This window comes from Epinephelus lanceolatus, chromosome 1, assembly GCF_041903045.1.
Source record: "Epinephelus lanceolatus isolate andai-2023 chromosome 1, ASM4190304v1, whole genome shotgun sequence".
NCBI lineage: Eukaryota > Metazoa > Chordata > Actinopteri > Perciformes > Serranidae > Epinephelus > Epinephelus lanceolatus.
The window spans coordinates 38,047,890-38,068,087 of record NC_135734.1 but is presented as its reverse complement, the minus strand read 5'-3'; the positions used below and the strand labels follow the sequence as shown (position 1 = coordinate 38,068,087).

At 40.3% G+C, this 20,198-nt stretch overlaps 1 protein-coding gene across 1 annotated transcript in view; it reads left to right on the top strand.

Moving 5' to 3' along the window:
- Positions 1 to 454: 454 nt before the first annotated feature.
- ngfb (nerve growth factor b (beta polypeptide)) overlaps positions 455 to 20,198 on the top strand; it is a 37,425-nt gene continuing 17,681 nt past the window's right edge. The window contains exon 1 of the mRNA XM_033626011.2: positions 455 to 620. The gene's annotated coding sequence lies outside the window, so the exon portion shown is untranslated. The remainder of the gene's footprint in view (positions 621 to 20,198) is intronic.

Below are 20,198 nucleotides of genomic sequence, written 5' to 3'. Positions count from 1 at the left end.
CACATTTATATCACAAAATATGATGTCACCACCTCGAATTGCACTTTAGCACTTTGAAATGTGGTGCTAAAGCTCACTGAGTCAATGAATCCCCAGACTAATGGCTTCTTGTATTTCACATTATTATTTTTTTTCTTTTGGGTGTGCGGTTATCAAAAGCAAAATGTACCAAAACAGACACCCCTATCAGGACTGATACTGTAAATAATTTCACAAAGAATACATAGAATTTATCCATTGTGTCAAAGTCTTGTGTTTCAAGCAATGTAAAAGAATTGTGGAGAAAGATGTATCTGTTGATAATATCCCTATAACCAAATGGTTGACATATGACAGAGTGATTTATCAGCCCTTGCTGGTGTCTCACAGACAGGCAGGCACTAGGACCTGCAGTGCTCTGCAGGCAGACAGAGCCTGCAGCCTCTGGGACACTTCTCACTTACTTTCAGAACAATTTTCAAACAAGTGCAAGACTCAGAAAGGACTGTTTGGGATAATTGACAAAGAATTTGTTCTTCCCCTCCCTGGCATCTCGTGGAATTGGACACAAAGTGGAATATATTTCAGCGATCCTCGGGAGTCTTACGTCAGTGGAGAGAAGAGAGAGAGCTGTTGCAGAGGTAGAGGACTGTTTAACCTTCACCTACACTGCATGAATCCACAGTAACTTACGACTCTGTAAAATGAAAAGCAGTTCAACATGTATTGCATCACATTAAACTAGTTTGCAGACAATGTAAAGGATTATTTTGTTGTAATATTGAACAGTTTTAAATGAGCAGCCTTTAAACTTAATGTAAAACCTCTGTTAAAAGAGAAGGAAAGTGCTGAACAAGGTAAACTTTCACATGCAGCACTTAGATATTTTCTAACTTTCAGTTTCTATATTTTATTGTAGTTACCTGCTGAGGCTTTTATTGAAATTGCTATGCTTTAGACAGCTAATAGGGGGGTTAGGGTTGAAGATCAGACCCAACAGTGAGCTGATCATCTCCTCCATCCCCTCAGAAACTGTTGAAGCTTAGCCTCAGGGCTCATCAGGTTACAATAGCACCGATCAGACCTGCACTCGTCTCCTTAGGCTAGGTGATATTCTCAAAGCATTCCTGCACAGTTTTTGTATTTGTATGGTATGTTGGGTTGGAAACAAGGAACTAGCTGCAGGGTAGTTTTACTCAAATTATGTGTGCCACAGAGTTAAAACAAATTATTGCATTCTTGACATAATAGCAGGTGATTATACTCGAGAGGACTTGCAATGCTGTTTTGTACTTTTTCCATATTGTGTATTTATTGTTATGGAGTGGGAACTCAGACAGACCTTTAAATATATGTATTTTGGACACATTTCATTATATTTTCATGAACTCATTTGCACTCTACTGCATTGAGAGAAATCACTTCTTTTAGACGTTTGCTGAGTTTTCAGCAGTTCCCCAGACAGTCTGCATTGAGCTACATAAAGTAAATATGTAACAGAGCAACTCAGTTATAAACTGAAACATATGGCTGTTATCAACTGGCAGGAAAAACAAACTGCACGATCAATGGGGAGGCTTCTCTGCACTCAGACAAAAGAGGCAGTAGTCAGTTTACAGCGACAAAGAGAGTGATGAAGTTAGAGTGATGAAATCAGAGGGGGGTGAGCTCACGGTAGGATGGTGGTCTCAGTGGTTGATTAAGGAAAGGAAATACTGAAAGCAGATTTCATTTTTCCCTTAGTATAACTCTGATAGTCACTGTTATACTGGCAAAAAAGATGCATATGGGACTTTAGGAAGTTAATTACCATGTGACCCTTTAAGCCAAGTTTTGTTTGACAAAGCCAGAATAAATTGATGCCTTTGATATTAGTCAGCTTTGTCCTAAAGAGCTATGTGTGTGCGACCTTTTAACCTTTGGGTTTTCACATTGGAAATATCTGTCATCATACCTGTAGTTGGTCAAAAGGACTTTTTTGTTTTTTACATTGTTCAAATGTTCATTTTTATCAATGACAGCTTCATTTCAAGGCCGGTTTTACTCCCTGCGATGAGGGGCGGAGTTTATCATCTAGTATTTTGAGGCCACTTTGAACCAGCGGTCACTTGCTCTGTGCGGTTGATGCTCAGCGCTGCCTTCAAAGGGAACTTGCGGTCGTGTTTTTTAGACTGGGAAGCTGAGCGCACAGCATGTGTGCCAGTTGTGGTTAAACTTTCAACGAAAGAAAGTGGAAGCTACATGCCTCCTTGTTTTAATTCTTTTATAATGGTAAATGTTTTTGCGTTTTCCACATTTAAACAAAGAAGAAGGAAAAATACGTCAAAGCTGATTACCTTCCAGTGGCTGCTTTGTGAAACCTTCTGCCTTTGAATTGCACAATAGTGGCTCATTCCTATGGAATGTACTTCTGAACACAACAGCCACATTTGATTAAATTAAGGGAAATTTTTAGGAAGCCAAGCTTTGTGAGGTGGAAAACATGATATCCACGACACTATGTTGAGCACACAAAATTTGGAAATTAGATTTTCATCAAAAATATACTACACATTTCACTACGTGTTTGATTTATGCATCACTCCCAAAGCCACATGCGTCAACACGCATGCTGTTGTGTGTCCTGACTTACGATATGTGTTGCTGATAACTTGAACATACAGTAATGAAATATGTCTGAACCTCCCAAACTAAGGTGCTTATTAAGGTGGCGGGAGTTTGAAAGTTGGTTTCCCATGGCTTATCCTCAGCTGACATGTCCTCCTGAAACTGCAACTGAGAACACACTGAGGCGTAAACTCCGTCCAGTATTGAGTCTCCAAATTTGGCCGGCATGATAATTTTCATTTTAGGTGAATCGATTTGTTTATAAAGTGTCAAAACATGTCCATCACATGTTCCCAGAGCTGAAGGTGAGGTAGATTGTTTGTCCAACTAACAGTTCAAAACCAAATTATATTTTATTTACAATGATATACAACAGAAAAGTCGCACGTCATCACAAGCTGAAACCAGGTGATTATCTGAAAAAAAAAAAAGAATGAATATAAAGAAATGTAAAGCTACTTAAATCCTTTCACAAGTAAATGTCAATCATATTATTGATTTATCAATTTAATCTTTCAGATCTTCTTCCTAATGCAGTAATAACAGAAACCCTCAACTTTACGTGACTAAACTAAAAATATCAGCTTGTCCAAATACTGCAGCCTTATTATCATTAAAAAAAAAAATGTCCACTATATATTAACTTCTTAGTGTAGTTTGCCAAAATTCTTAATTTCTGGATGTGAGTGTGTCCAGTGGAAATAGTTTTGGGTTGGACCAGTACTGGCAGTCACACACTGACTTTTCTATTTGGCTGCAGTCTAACTGAATGTAAGACCACACACTGGAACTCCTTCACTATTTTCAGATCTGTTCACTTTTTAACATTTTCCTTATTTTTTTATGAACAAAGTATGATTATTTTAATGTCAGACCTAATCTAAAGAGTGTTGTGTTGGAAGCAAAAGAAAAAAATGTGGGGTTCAGTTTTCCTTTATTCCACTATCTGTCTTTTTTCCATCTCTTCTGGTATGCAGAGCAATGATGTACATCAGCACAGCAGCATTCCTCACTGCTGAACAATGTGTTCCACAGGTGGATGAACAGGGTCTGGCACACTCTTAAAGACAGGTTACAGGTGCTGTATGGTCCATCTGAGTAGAACCAGAGTGTAAAGGCCTCTGCGTGCCTGAAAACAAACCTGTGCATGCAGAGAAACATCCGTCTGCACTGGACAAACACGACACCTTTTTCTTTTATCTTATACTCCTGATTCTTTCCATTCACCCGACAGACAAACATCTGACTGATTGTTTTAAGTTCTGTTTTCTTGTGCTATGTTGAAGATGTACTGAGGTCCAGTCCTCATTTGAACTGAAAGACTAAGCAGTGGAAAATTGACAAAGAAATATCGATCTTGTTCTTGCATTAGAACCACTTTCATCTTCATATTATGCCTGTTATATGCAGTTTTTACCAGCTGCTGCAACGTCACAACAGCTGATATTGTTTTCACCTCGTGAGACTGTGTGTGTATGTGTCATGACGAAATGAGGTCCATGTGACTTTAATTGTAGCGGGAACTACCACAGAAGCGGTTTGGAGTGTTTCGCCAGGTGTTTATTTCTGTCTGTGGACACATTTTTTCAAACCAACAGCATCACAACTTTGCAAGATGCAGTCGTGTAACTCTATAGGTGCGTAGGTGAGCTCAAAATGAAGGTTGAGTTTGAAAATGGGCGTGGGCCAAGCAAGGGGACAGGAATTAGGGGGACATGAAGTGGTAAAGGAGCAACTGGACCCAACACTTTATGCACCTGTCCCACATTAGTTTTTAGTCCCATCGCAACATGGGCTCTAATTAATTCTATTTTCACATTCCTAACGTGGTGGCCATACTCAACAGTGCCACAATAAAAGCTTGAAAACACAGATCTGTGCAAATTAGTGTGTTGAGAGCAGCAAACGATCCTAAAGTAGCAAGCTAAGATGCTGCAGACTACATCGGCATGTAAACAATCACGGTCCTAATTTCCCTGTCATTTTCGGCTGTGTAGTGACTGACTACTGGAATTCAGATTTGCACAAAATGAACTTTTCCTCCTCTTGTTGATGCCAGGATTCAATTGCACACATGTTGCGGAGGACAGCACATTTAGGGTAAAAGTTTAAATATTCATTTAGTTGAACTTTGGCAGCAAAACCTGGTGGAAATTTAAGTTAGCTCTGGCCATGATGGCCCTCTACAATGGAAAGCATGGCCTGGCTCCGCGCATTGTCAGACTTGAGCCCTGCGACGGTTCCTTCATGTCTCATGTCTCGTTAGAAAACCCCTGTTTACTGGAGTGTGTAGCAGAGAATATGCGCATCTAACCATGCGCTTGATTTATGAAGCAACTGAGAGTTGATATGAAAGCATGGAAAAGGGAGCAAATCAGAAAACAGTAAGGCTCCTCCCATCTCATATGTGAAGAATGATTGACAGAATTTTATGTTCTGCCTATTTTCACACAGAAGAATCACTTGGCCAATCACTGAGTGGAAACACTGCTGGTTAAAGTCTAAACTCTATTGAAAAACTACTGTATCCTACCATGTTTAGGTGTTTCAATACACAAGATCTATCTTTTGATCGTTTTCCTCCTCTTCTGTCCCCCAAAAGAGCAGCACTATAATTGCCTACAATTACAGAAGCTTGTGTTATTCCTCCCTTCACTGGTATCAAACCCGATTAGCCACCCTTCATATATAATTGCATCACCATCTAACCCTCCATACAGACATGTCCCATCATCTCTTGCAGCCTGAGGCACAGTTCAAGGAACATGGTACCCACTTACGAAACATGGAGACAAAACAAGCTACTGTAAAACACTCAATGACAGTTATCCGTCTCAATAACTCAGGACGAGCTCCTCTCTCTGATATCACAGCTGACATTACTATACAGTCCATGATTATAATGGCATATAGAAACAGTGTAAAAGTGAATATCTGCGGGGATAAGCGGCAGCGATACAACAAGCCTGTGCCTGTGATCGAGCTGTATTGCCTCTCTCCACTGAAGTGCCCCTGCAAGCAGGAGTACCTCATCATCTGAGAGTGCGAGTTACAATGAGGCCACACACACAGTGTGAACTGTGAATCACTCTCCTCATCCAGCACGCCAACTACAACTCAACCCCGTAACCCAACAATCCATCTGTAACTCTTTCAGACACAGCCGACTCCACGTTATCATGAGAGGAGAGACTTGCTTTCAGAACATGAATGACTGATGTTTATTCTTCAACATTTACAATCACGTTTGCATTTAAATGTGTTTCAACCCAAAACTGAAACTGAAGAAGTCTGTTCTCCACTGACTATACACAGTTATATGCTGCTGAATGCAAACTGCTAACACAGATCAATAGGCTTGTCCAATATCCAAATTTGTACTCTGACGCCACTTTTTCAAGCTTGTAATTTCATCATAGGGATAGACTATATACTAATTGTGTGAAGGAATCTCCTTTTTGATTTGAGCCACTGAAAACAAATAAGGCAGAAGCCCAGACGACCACTAACAGTGACAGGATACAAACAGTCAAATTAGCTTGAAGCAGTAAACGTCAAACACAGCGCCACATATGCATTTCGACATACACACCGCCGCTCCTGTGGCGTGGCTTTATTTACCTTCCATAACAGCAGGGGTGAATTTATTTGGAGAAGGCGTAACCATAATATAGGGATATGGAAAATTGCAGTGAGGAAAACAAAGGCTGCAGAGGTGTCGGAGGGTATGTGAGAAGCTGTTTAATTGGTCATAAAAGGTGCAGATGTAGCGCACGCTCGCTGAACCGAGACTTTAAACAATCAGTTTGGAAAGAGTTTGCCACAAAATGTCAAAGCAAAGATGGAAACAAAAGCCAGAGGAGGAAATGGAGTCCTTTTTTCCAGAAGGTGATAGTTGAGGTCAATTTCACATTGTCTCGTACTCGGATTGACTGCACAAAGAATTACAATTGCAAACGTGCACTGTCTGGAGGTGAAGGCAGTATCGACACACTTGAATTTAATGATTTGTTTTGTGATGGTGTATAGATTCTCAAAAATGTTAAATCTGTTTTAATTGTTTACAACTTTTTATCTTCTTAATTTCTTTGCCCTAAAGAATCCTGCGATCATATTCAGTTTTATTTTTTAGGCAAATGTTGATTCATTTGCTCAGACTACAGTACAAGTAGTGCTATGATGTTGGATGTTTCAGGGACTGTGATTGACACAAATACGTTTTTATGCATGCATGGTGTGTTTATATTCTTAAAGTTTTCCGAAAATTAAATATAAAAAAATAAATAAAAAAATCACAATAAATCACCATACTAAATTATCATCCAAAACAAAGCTGAAGAGAGCTGCACATTGACATTCTTAGCGATGGACTGGAGATGCACATCTTGCGATACCCAAAAGTGGCACAAAGTGGCCCCAGTGTATAGGCAGTAAGCGCCATTTTGAAAAAGGACATGCTGAGCTCAATAAAACAGATCAATCAACTGGTGAGGTTATTTTTATTCAATAACGTGTTTAAGTGCCCTGCACAGTGTCACGTTTATATTTTGTTGCCTCTGCCAAAACCCCGAGGACTGAGGGTTGATTGCTCATCATGGTCGGAGTGTTGGTCTGGTAGCTCTTTGAAAATACACTCGCTGGCAGATCTGCATGTTCTGTTGGATGGTGAGTTTTAAGATGGGAGCGGAGATTTGTGGAGCTTCCATATTAAGTCCCAACTTGTTTATGGCACAGCTTACAAATCACTTTGTTCACGTTCTGACTCTCTTTTGTTTGGTTTAAAGGCAAAGAATCGGCTAATAGACTCTTTCCTGCTGGAGCTGGGCTACATGGGTAATTACGTACAACTACAGATGTATGTTAGCATGTTGTTAGTTTTTTTGGTGATGTTTTTCATAGACTACAACAATGCAGTGAAGTATGGAGAAAGCAAAGGAAAAACGAAAGAGATTAACTATAGAATTGTACAGAATTTATAAAACGTCAAATTCAAACCAGGCATTGCAACTAATATTGTTATCATGGACACCAGAGCTGGGTAGCATTTAAAAAATGATGACACTAGTACCATAGCAGTACCCTCAAAGTGATACTGATACTGAGTACTTCATTCGATACCCAATATGTGAATGGAGTGGAGTTTACTAGACACACTTGTGAATGTTTCGGTAGCATCTCGGCACGCTGAACTTACAACTCAATCAAATACACAGCACTCTATGTCACCTCACCACAGACTGTATGGGTTGTTGCTGCTGCTGCAGGAGCGTGAGCGCCGTGCTGGGGACAGTTGAGTCCACCCGCGTACACACAGTGACAGCGCTAACTATTTGCACCACACAGCTACTTAAACCTGTTGATAAAAGTTGTGAGTTAAGCCCTTTAGGTGATGGTGAGAGTTTGCTGCTCAAGAGAAGGCACCAACAGAAAATCTGTTCCAGTGGGGAGTCTGAACGGTCTGGGATCAGACCCGGCACAAAATGGAGCGAATGCAGGTACTCAGTACATTTACATGGACAGTTTAATTCCACTTTTAATCGGAATGAAAGGCCATTCCGATTAAAAGTGGTCATGTAAACGGTCATTCCGATTGAAAAATGGTCATTCTGATTGAAAATTAAATCCGATTAAAGGGGGTGGTTTATTCCGTTTGTCATTCCGAATGAAAGAATTTTGTGTGCATGTATACACTCATTTCTCTTTAAGTACATTCCGGTCCTTCTGCGCATGCTCGTTTCCTTGCCCTTCTGGCGCGATGGCGTATATAGCGCGCATAGCAACGGGCTGCATAGCAACGGGCTGAGATAGAGCAGTCAGACTGGTTGCACTCACCGGTTTCCATTCGCCACAGCACGGTCTTCTACCTCCCTTCTCCTCCTCAACAGATGAAGCATTAGTATAACAAGGTTGTTGTCATACTGCTGCTTCAAGAATATAAGCAAAACACGCCTGAAAAAGGCACCAAGAATGGTGTTGTCAAGCATCTTGTTATCCGGAGCGAGGACTACAGTGTTTTCTTCCGGTAAACGTAAACACGTAACATCCGCCCCGCCCCCTATCCAATCAGAAACCTTCCCTGCCCCAAACCTTGTGCAGACCTGAATAAAGGCAATTAAACTGATCTCCCGTGTAAACCCTCATTCGGAATGAATATTTCCCATGTAAACTACCTGGAAAAACTTTAATTCCGAATGATTTCATTCAGATTTATTGCATTCCGAATGAGAAGCCATCATGTAACCGTAGCCACTGTTTGACTGGAGACATTTAAATACTACTTAGTACTTGGTTATTTCGATGGATGCCTTGAAAGGTATTGAGTACCGATATCCAGCCCTAGTAGACATATGAGGAAAATTATGGCCAACCCTAATATCGCCCAAGACTAATGACGCAATTGAATCATGGCCCCTGTATCGTTATGCATATCAGATCTCCAGACTCTAGCCAATACACACAGCCCTACTACTTCCCTCTACAAAAACATAATATGAGCCTCTTTGGCCCTTCTGAATCTTTGTTTCCATTTGAAGAAAATGAAAACAACATTTTTAGGGACATCTGGATGATGCACAAAGTCACAGTGACCACGAACAAACAGACCACAACAACTCAATATCTTACAGAACAACACATGGAGTGCTGGATTGTTCTAATACCAAGAGTATACTGCGGATAATGTTTTCAGACTAACAGAGCAGCCAAAAGCCAACATGCTGCTGCTGCTGCTGACAGACACAAACAGCAATAAACAGAGGTGTGAACAGATGAGTCCTCTTATGTCTACAGCAAAATACTTGAACTGTGAGTAATAAAATGTCTTGAATGTTTTTCAGCAGAATTTCTCAAATGTAAAAGAAGGATCTGCATGATTTTTAATATGACAGTAATAGACTCAAAGCCATCCAAGTGCAGATACGGGAGGATGTAAAAGTCTGGCCAAATAATTTCTGAGTGAAGGGAGAAATCAAAGCAACAAGTCTGTCCAAGCGTTGACAGCCATATCTGATATGGTATGTGTCATTGTAATGTCCTCCGATAATCGAATTGGCCGTAATCTGCAAAAAAAAACAAAAAACTCAGTAGGGATGCGCTCATTATAAGCTGGAGAATTTGAGACAGCCCCAGGTCATCGAGGCTGTTCAGCTCTTAACTGTGCCAAAGTTAATTCACAAGAAGATGATAATATGAAGCTCATCTCAGGAGACCCGAGGTCTGCCAAGGTTTGATCACAAACTAAACTTCCACCATTTTGCTGATCAACACACACACTGACTCTCTTAAGTCACTGTTGTAAGAGTTTATTTAACTAATTTGCAGCACTTGAGCGGAGCCCATTTCTCCGCTGAGCCTGTTGTGTTTACTGACATTGTATATGGAGACTGGGGTCAGCTGCGTTTCCTCAGCGCAGTGAGACCAAACACAGCCATCAGTGAGTAATGAAACTGTCCTTGTTATATCTGCCATTAACCATTCTCATGTGGTTGTTTCTGTCATAGCCAGTGATTGTATTTCGCCTTGTTGGGTTTGGGCAATATAAAGAAAGACGCTGTTCACTTTATGACACATTCTTTCTCGTGCTGTTTTCACTTATCTTTGACGCATTAAGTCCAACAGATTTTGTTGTGTGTGATCGGGCTGTATAATCCGAATGGTCAACGGGAAGGAGGTCCCATCTTATGGGAACAGCTCAACGCATAAATACTAAATCGCAAAGCTACATAGTAATTTCTGCAGACTGTGTATCCTATCACAGGAAACATAAACAGTAGGTTGCTATTGTCACACAGATGTTGCAATCAAAGTACCTACTTGGTGATAACTGAAGTATCTGTTGCATCACTAAAAGCTTTAGACTCCAGTCTCTGAGCATGTGCTGACTGACTGGCCCTCCCTGCTCTGGCTCTTTGGCTTCACTCAGGCCAGTCTCAGTTTGGACCCGACATGGTCTTCAGGTCTCAGCGCCAGGCAGACTTTCACACATCTGCCTTAAATCACAGCCGACTGCCAGCAGAGGCCACATTTCTCAACCAAAGGTCATATTTTGTTGGAGAAAGTTTCCCACATAGTTGTCTGATAACAGTAAAACAGAAAATTGCCTCAACTAGATGTAACAGGACAGCAGGCAGGGGGAAAAATGGAAAATTATGTGCTCCAATTGCATACTATTATCCCTCTTAACATGTTTCCTTTGAATAGGTGCCAAAAGACAAAATAAGAGATTTCACTTCCCTACAACCTTAGGACAAGCTGAGGCAGGTATGCAAAGGCTCAAACCCTTAAATGTAACCCTAAATGTGTTGCAATGTTGTGTTGAAGCACCACGTGCAAGCATGTCTACTAGCATGAGTGAGGTAACTGCTGTGAGAAAATTGTTCAGTGATACAATAAACGTGCTGGAATATGTTATGGTGGGTTTGGCTGTATCCATAGCAACCTCAAAAGGTGCAATGTGTAAGATATGGACAGAAATTTAGTTTAACATATTCAAAAATTATCAAACATTCAACAGAATGTGGAGAAGTATCAGTTTTGATGTTATATCAAAGACGTCTATGTATTGTGTTGCAGCAATATCTACTGAGATGAGCATGCTAAACAGCTAGCCTGGGCCTGTACTGTCTTCTGTAATACCACTTGTACCTCGAGGCAACAGTGAGTCACTGTAGCGTCCACTCTGTCCTCAGTCAAACATCAGAGGACAAAGAAGTCAAGTCCAGAACTAGTTTCCAGCCATCTCTCCTGACATAAAGTTCAGCAGTCTTTTAATGTCCATAACTCCCCCTTCTGTCATTGGAAAAGCCTTCTTCCCATCTTGCTTGATGTCTATATACAGATATCTTCATATGTATGCAGAATTGTTAGGCAATGGGACAAGACTGATTTCCATTTGTAGTTTGATTGGTATTGACCGACCAATTTAGAGCAGCCGGTTAAAAGGTCATGTGGAGAGGTGGAACGCCTTTGCCGATCAGAACCCGTTGGCTATCATCTGACGACTTAGTTTTATATTAGCCTTTTTCTTAATCATCTGCATTCATATACAGATATCTGTTTATAGAAATTAACCGAAATGACCATCACACAGAAGAGGAGGGCTCGGATATCTGCTAGAAATGCTAGATCTCCCGAAATATTTACCGTTGCCCCAAAAGGCTTGTTGTCATCCGGCGAAAATCGATGGGTTATGAGACTGCCTCCTTGGGATCGCCATGTCATCTGTGTCGGCCGATAACGGCTTTAAAATGAACTACCAGATTCGGCCAACATGCTTTTTCTTATTTTGCACAATGAATGAATATCACATGCATTAAAAAGTATTGTATTTAATGTCTCCATCTGCTGATGGGCCGTCACGATAAGAGTATGTATGCATAATATGATGCTAATTCCACTGCAGAAGGGATCTGATGATCACTAAAATTAGGTAGGCGAAAATGTGGATATATCGTTATCGGTATCAGTTATCAGTCAAATGAGTTGTTACATATTAGTATCTGATATCAGCAAAAAATCCAATTGTATCCCTCGTGCAATGTGTACATGGACAACCAAATAGTGTCTTCAGAAAGTACAAACAAGGTCCACAGTTGTTACCTGCACCAACACAGCCAGAGTGCCATCGGACTCACAGCCTTACTGGTTCAAGGTCTGTGCTCACAATCAAGGCCAGACAGAGAATATGTTCCAATTCACTCAATCCAAGGTCTGATGTCCGAAATCCACGATACTGGTGTTGTTAGGTCGGCCACTGCAGGCCTGTATATAGCCAAGCTCAGCTGGCTCAGCTAAGATATCTTGAGGGCTTATTGACTGTCGGTCGTTCATGTTCATGGTCTTGCATCATTGTCTGAATCCAGGCGTTGCCAAAGCCAAAATATGTTCAGCGCCAAATAACCAAGGGTCGGAAACCCAGGCAAAGACTGTCAAACAGCCAAGAGACATAAAGCACAGACAGTGCATCTAACAACAACACAAACTGTACCGGAAAACCCACGAACAGAGGGCCGAGGCCACATGTGAAGATTATAGGACAGCAGTGGTATTTTGACCGGCTCTCAGACTTTCTCAGTTTGGTTGAATTTGGTGTATTCTTTCCCTGCTGTTACTAAGATGTTGGCTTGGAGGTGAAATGCTGCCCACTATTAGTTTGGAGCACCGGTTCAAGTATTACAGATTTCACCTTTAAAACCTGTGTTTTTAAAATGTGCCTGTTTCCCTCCTACAGTCAGCTCTTTGATCAGTTTGACAAAAGAAAATAAACACTGGGCAGAAACTCACATAAAGATAAATCAGTCGGGTGATATTTCCTAAAATTCCTCAAAACAGTTTAGAAAAACCCTGAATACTAATAATAGTCTTAATGTGAAGGAGCACATATTTTTTGCTGGAAATTTTAACTGACATTTATTGACCTCATCTTGAACCAAACCGCAGTCTGCTTTTTATCAGTTCCCACAGCGATGCGGTTGTCTTCACGTTTCCCTGTATTTCCTGAATGAAACCATATTTTTGCAGATTAACTTTACACAAACAGCCATGTTTCAGTAACGGACAGACCCCGCCACAGTTTATCTTCCACAGAAATTCCTTGTCTTACTGTCTTTAGTCCACTGCCAGATATCACCTGCTGCTGCTGCGCTGTGTGCTGATGTGTGGGTGTGCTCGGGTCTTTGTGAAACAGACTCCAATTTGAATACACCGAGGGCTGCCTGATGCAAGATCTGTATTCTGAGTGAACACCATTTCTCCGAGGGGAGTATCAGTGAGAGAATAAGAACTGAACTATCATTCACCTTTCGGTGCTGGACCTCAATCAAGAAATATCTCAGTTATCGGGAGCAGCTCTCACTGCCTGAATTAAACCCTTCCTCTGTTTAAAGCTGCACATAAGCTATGTTTAACTTCTGATTGCTGCTGTCCATTTCCTTTTCCATGCCTCCTAATATTTATTTCTTCATTTTCTTTCTACGTACCTGCTTCTGTGACTCGTAAAAAAACAAACTCAGGAAGGAATACACTGAACAGTTGCCAAGCAACAAAACTATGCCCTATTTACCTTTGACTGAAAACACTCCTCAAGTTAAGAGATGTTTATACACCATCGTTTCTGTGTCTTCCTGCCTGTCATCCTGTCCCTATGAAATAGGGACGGGCAAACGATCAAAATTCATTATTCGATCATCAAAAAAATTAACGATCAATTATCGATTAATTGATAAGTGAGTATTTCAAAAGAGAGAAAACGAAAGAGTGCAGTGCAGACTGTCGCCGCGAGAGAGCGCAGCTGCCCCAGTTTTGAGCTTCAACCCCCCAGGCCAAAGAGGAAGAATGGCGCGCATGTGCAGTTCACCCCTGGGTGTTTACAACCGTTGCCAGCAAGAGTTACAGGCTTCAGTTTTCAGCAAAACCTCCGTCTTTCAATGGTGTAGTGTTTTCAGAGGCCTCAAGGGAAGCCGCCGAGGCTTTGGAGAGCAATGAGAGCCTCCGTTTGTTAATGATTTTTTGCCTGGCATAGGTCCGGCGGGGGTCTCGTAGGCCTGTCGAGCCGCCATGCTCGCCGGGCGGGGGGTCTCGTTGGCACGGCGGCTCGCCGGACCTATGCCAGGCATTGTAGGGGAAACCCTGCAACTATCGATCAAAATTATTTGTGATCGATCAAAAGCCTTAACAATCAATCATCGATAATCGAAAATTGATGCCCATCCCTACTATGAAACCAACACAACAGAGCTGCGTGCTTGGTTAATTGATGGATTCTCATCCGTTAATTAAGAAGTGAGTGGTTCAAGAAAAGTGGCATGATGTAACAACAGCAAACACTGATGCGTAATGTCTCATTATATAAACATGCAGCAACATGGGGACAGTCAGCTATTTAGTTACAAAGGAGAAAAAGTTAATTGAAAGGTGGCTTCTCTTACATATTTTTCCTCTTACCTGTAGTGCTGTTTATCAGTCTAGATTGTTTTGGTGTGAGTTGCAGAGTGTTGGAGATATCAGCCGTAGAGATGTTTACCTTTTCTCAAGTATAATAGAACTAGATGGCACTGGACTTGTGGTGCTCAAAGTGCCGACAAATACATTTGAAAAACTCAACAGCATTGTCTCTTTCCAGAAATCTTGACCCAGTTACTCAAGATAATCCACAGACCTTGTTGTGAGCAGTTTCATGTCAGAAATATCTTTCTACTCAACTACACCCCAACAACAGTATCACCGTGCAGAAGGAAGAGGGCATGTACTGCAAGCTCACACTGTCACAAGCATGAGCCTCTTGTCCATGAGTAGATGCACACTTCCTTCTGCACATTGATACAGTTAGCAGGTGTAGTTTAGTAGAAGGAAAACAGTTCCTACATGAAACTGCTCACAAGGTCTGTGGATTATCTTGAGTGACCAGGTCATGATTTCTGGAAAGAGACAATGCTATTGAGTTTTTCAAGGCTGATATCGCCAACACTCGACAACTCCACAACAATCTAGACTGATAGATAGCACTACAGGTAAGAGGAAAAATATATTTGCTTTGGTTTTGGGGTGAACTGTCCCTTTTAAAGACTTTTTTTAAATTCAGACGTTTACTATAAAGCTAACACCAGTCTGCATCACTGCAGATAACAGTTGACCATTCTGTGAGTTTAATTCAGAACTGTGGAAAATAAATACAAAATATTAACATTGTTGACCATCTTGAAAATAAAACTTTGCTGTGTAAAAAAACATTTGGGGCAATTTTATAAATACTGGCACAAAATGTTAAGATAAACAAGCCAGGTCATCCGTCTGTCAAATCGATCACACAGCCTAAGTTAGATAAATACAGCCTTAGATATGAAGGAAAATGTTTACAGTAGCATTTGTAGTCAGACATTTGTGTGTTAATAATTTCCACCCCATAAAGAATAAATTAATTATCAAATTATGCACAGTTTGGGTTAAATTCAAACAATATAGTTACAAGTTTCATTTTCATTTATAGAATTAAAGTCATGAACAACTTATGTTTGGTTGCAGCTTTAGAAATATCCCCCTTTTGACCTACATTATGGTAAAACCAACAAAGACATATCGCAGAAATTGTTAATTGTTTATGATTTTTTTAATTAGATTGAATGAATGCTCTAGCACCACCATCAGGAGAACAGTCCCATTATTTAAGCATATGTTATTGAGAACCAGACTTCATGACAAAGTAGTTTTGAAGGTCCAAATATAAAGTTTAAAAGACAAACTAGTTTCTATCATCATTAGTGTAAAGACAACAGTATTCAATTGTATTTCATCCCCACATTCTACTGTGGCTGATGTTTCCTGAACCTCTGAGTTTGCGGTCTTGAATCCAGCACAAAGCTATGCAGTTTTGCATGAATGACCCCGGCAACATAATGAGCAGCATGTCATTCAAAGCCCATTGGTGGCTTTCAGATAAAGTCACCTGCACCTCCCTTCCTCTTTGAATGAGAGCCAGCCCTGGTGGATCAGGTTACTGGAAGGGCTGTGTGACTTTTACCATATGAATAAAGCCACTGCCATTTTTTTTTTTTTTCAGAGGGAGGTAGATTGTTCCTGGTCTGCAGACTGAATTGTGTGCCACCCCAGGCTGCATGTCAGTCATCCCAGACAGGGCTCATTAAACTGACTCCATTAGAGCTAATGAGTTGTAGGTCAGCGGTGGTGGGTGGCCTCTCCATTCGGGGCTAACGGACCACAAAACTGATTCAGTTAATTTACACCGACAAGGGCAGAACTGTTTAGTCTGCCTTCATTGCCTAGCTGCATCTAGGGGAGCTGAAAACTATACTGCAACAAGGAATTAATTACTCTCCACGAGCAAACACCAGAACACCACAACAACAGGCTCAACACGACAGATCAGGAGGTGACAATAACAAACTCCCCCACCCACAGGAGAAGTTCAGCACTACAGGTGGATGCTGGGGTGAAACTGAAATGCTACAGTATTAGGGGAGTGCCATATCATCTCGTTCACAATACCAGTCTAATTTTTGATATAATATAAAAAATTTATATAGTGATAGTGACTTGTCATATTGTCAAGAATATCATTATAGCAAAATATCCTGAAATATCGTAATATGTTACAGCACAGTTTGCACATGAGCAGTGCTGCAACAGTAACAGAGTGAAAGAGAGGGCAGAGCAGACTGGATAATTTAAGTGAAGACAGAGTAAAGGTGGATATTTGGGGCCATTTGCACGAAGCACCTTAAACTACACAGGTGGAACTGCAGCCGACATAGCCACAACAAAGAAGTGTAAAGTTGACAGCAAGGATTGCCACGTTGGAAAGATGAATACTTTTTCACTGAAAGATTAAACAGTTGCATTTGTCTCATTGTATGTAGCTTCTTCTACATAACCCACATGATGTGAGAAGCAGCTGCCCCCTGGTGTTTTCACATCATCTGATCTGACCCCCATTCAAAATCGATTACCCCTGTTGTAAGTGTTGTCTTTTCCTGGTGTTAAAGGCTGCATCACAGTAAAGTGATGTCATTTGCCTTTATCCACTTAGCCATTATATCCACATTACTGCTGATTATTTATCAAAAATATCATTGTGTAAATATTGTGAAAGCACCAACAGTCAACCCTACAATATCGTCACAATGTCGATATCAAGGTATTTGGTCAAAAATACTGTGACATTTGACTTTCCCCATATTGTCCTATATGCAACTAAAACTGTCCACCCAAACTAGCACACAGGTTTTGCCCCATACCAGTCAGCTACCTTTCTCACATAAACTGGGTTTAATATGTGAAGACAGAGGAAAGACTAGATATTTGAGGCCAGTTGCACAAAGCACCTTGAGATTGCTCCTTAACTGACACTTAAGGCTTCCATGAAATACCTCGCTAATAACTGACTGGAAAGATCCCGCTGCATAAAACAACATAGCAATCATAAATTGTAAAGGAGCTGGAAGAGCTTTAGAAAGTTGACTGATCCAACCCCAGATGTTCACAATCATAAACTGACTTCTGGTAAAAAATTTGAAGCACAAAATCAGTGGCTCATCATTAAGCATGTCCATCAGGTTCTCCTGGTCACAGAACACTCTTCTCAGGATGCCTTCATTTTTCTCATTTATCTCCAAGAACTCAATCATGTTGCAGTTAAGATGCAGTCAGAGGTACTTCATGTTTTTGTGCAACAGTTTAACCAACTTTAAGCATTCCCTTAAGTATAAGACCACGATAAGGAGAAAAACTTAAATCCTTGAGTAAAGATTTTAAGGAAACCTTAAGGAAAAGACTTGAGGATGTTTTGTGCAACTAATTTTTTCAAGGCAACCTTAACTCTGACTCTAAGGAAAATCTTAAATTAAGGTGATTTGTGCAACAGGCCTTTGGTGTCTAAATTTGTGCCAGCACACACAAACCTCAGTACAGCAACACTTCAGCTGCACCAATGCTAAATGTCATCACCAAAACCTTAGTGTATCCAGAAGCAGCAGCTATTATGTGGAAGCTCTTAGGTAGACTCAATAGAAGACTTTGAGGGGATTAACCTCTTAGTGAGCACCTTCTACATGTGAGTGAGGCAGCGGCCATTATGTGAACAATCCCCATCAAAACATCTTCAACTAGACCAGAAATATACCATCCACATCCGCAGACAGTTTGATCATAGATCATAGCAAGAAAAGCAGGTGATTTAAAAAATCTGTCATGACTGTTTACAATTAAGGTTTCCCATTTGCAGGACTCTGATATTGTACATGTTTGCTGAGTGGTTGCTGGGGCACTTAAATGCAACACAGCATCATCACATTAATTATTTGCACCTGTGTTTTTCTGCTAATGGTTAAGGTACTGATATATAGCAGCAGAGCTACAACACACAAGCTATGTAGCAAACAATAAAAATGATATGATAGTAATACCCAAACATGGATATTCTTATCTCTCAACAACATCAAAATACTCCTATTTGAACAACAACCAAAGGAAAGCTCACAGACAGCAAGAAATTAATTCACAATTAAAAACATAAGCCAATAGTGCACACAAGTACATGACACAGTAGATATTAGCAGCCAGCAAACGCCAAACACAAACACAAAGCAGTAGCATTTTCATTTCACATAAACACCAACAGAACACAGCCAAACATCAAGCTAACATTAGCATGTTAGCATCAGCAGCAATATGTTACTTAGCTTGATGAAATGAAGCGGTGGTCCTCATCATCTCTGGTTAATTAAAGTTTGGTGAACTCCTCCAAAAAGTTTGTTTCCCCAAACTGAACAGGCCTGAAGTGACGTTTAAGAACCGCAGTTGATGTGACCAACGGCTGAGAATGGAGTCCCTGAATGCAGCACAAACACGAATATAACTTGATAAAACGACATGATGGATGTCAGCAGGTGGATTAGTTCATGGTATAAAACGTTACCTTAGTCACTGCAGCAGTTTGTAACTGAGTAAAACAGTGAGCAGGGCACAGACGGTTTAAATAACCCGCCTAAGCGGAAACGGTGCGTTCAAAGTCAAGTTGGGAAGTGTGAAGCTGCTTAGATTAATTCATCGTTTTCTTTTCTAATAACCAGACATTTAAAACGGGACTCTCCTGAATAAGTTCACAATACCTTCTAAACGTGTATATGGTCACTAGTTGTATGTGTTTCTTCTGTCGTCTCTGAGGAATCCTGATTTGCATCTGACAGTTCGATTCCACTAATCGTTCGAAATACTACCATACCCATGATCCTCAGCTGCCGTTGCTATGGAGATGGCAACGGCGACACAGAGGCAAATATCGTACTTCTTAACTCCGCTACAGTTGTCTGACAGCCATCGTCACTAGTAGGCTACTTTTATTTTTTAATTAATTAGTCTATTTATTTATCTATTTATTTTTATTTATTTATTTTCATATTCGCCCTGTCCAGTGAAAACCATGCAATTTAACTTTATTTTATTTGATGTTGTTTTGTTTTATTTGTTCATTTATTTTTTTATTTAGATAAACTAAAGGATGAAGTGTTACCTCATGGGCTCAGAAAATTCTCCGACTTCCTTAAATAAATATTTTTTTTCCTTTAAAATCGTGAATAAGAAAGTACAGTTGACTTTTTAGAGATTTGTGGTTCTCAAAAGAAAGCAATAATAAAAATATTGTGATTATATTATGGAATATGATGCATTACTGTAGATTACACTACCCAACAAGGAGTTAAAATTAGCATAACCTTAACATCTACAGCAGTACAATGCAACATACACATTAATGCAGCAGTAATATTAATCCAAAAACCATCATATATTGTATAATAGTACAAAACTGACAAGAAAATTCTGCTTATATTTACAAACTTTTACATAAAGGTTCAGTACGCAGGGCTTTTGCTTGTCCAGCAGTATTTTCACAGTGTATTAGTACTTTTGCGTGAGTAAAGGATCTGAGTACTTCTTCCACTATTGATCCAATATTAATTTATAATTGTCTGTAGCTTTGTGTTTGATCTTGGAAACAGCAGTTTACAAAACAATCTCACCTCAAGATCCACTTTGCAACTGTTCTGTAGTTTTAAACCATATCACAACCTTCATCAGCAGATGTAGTTTTCTCAGTTGTCAGG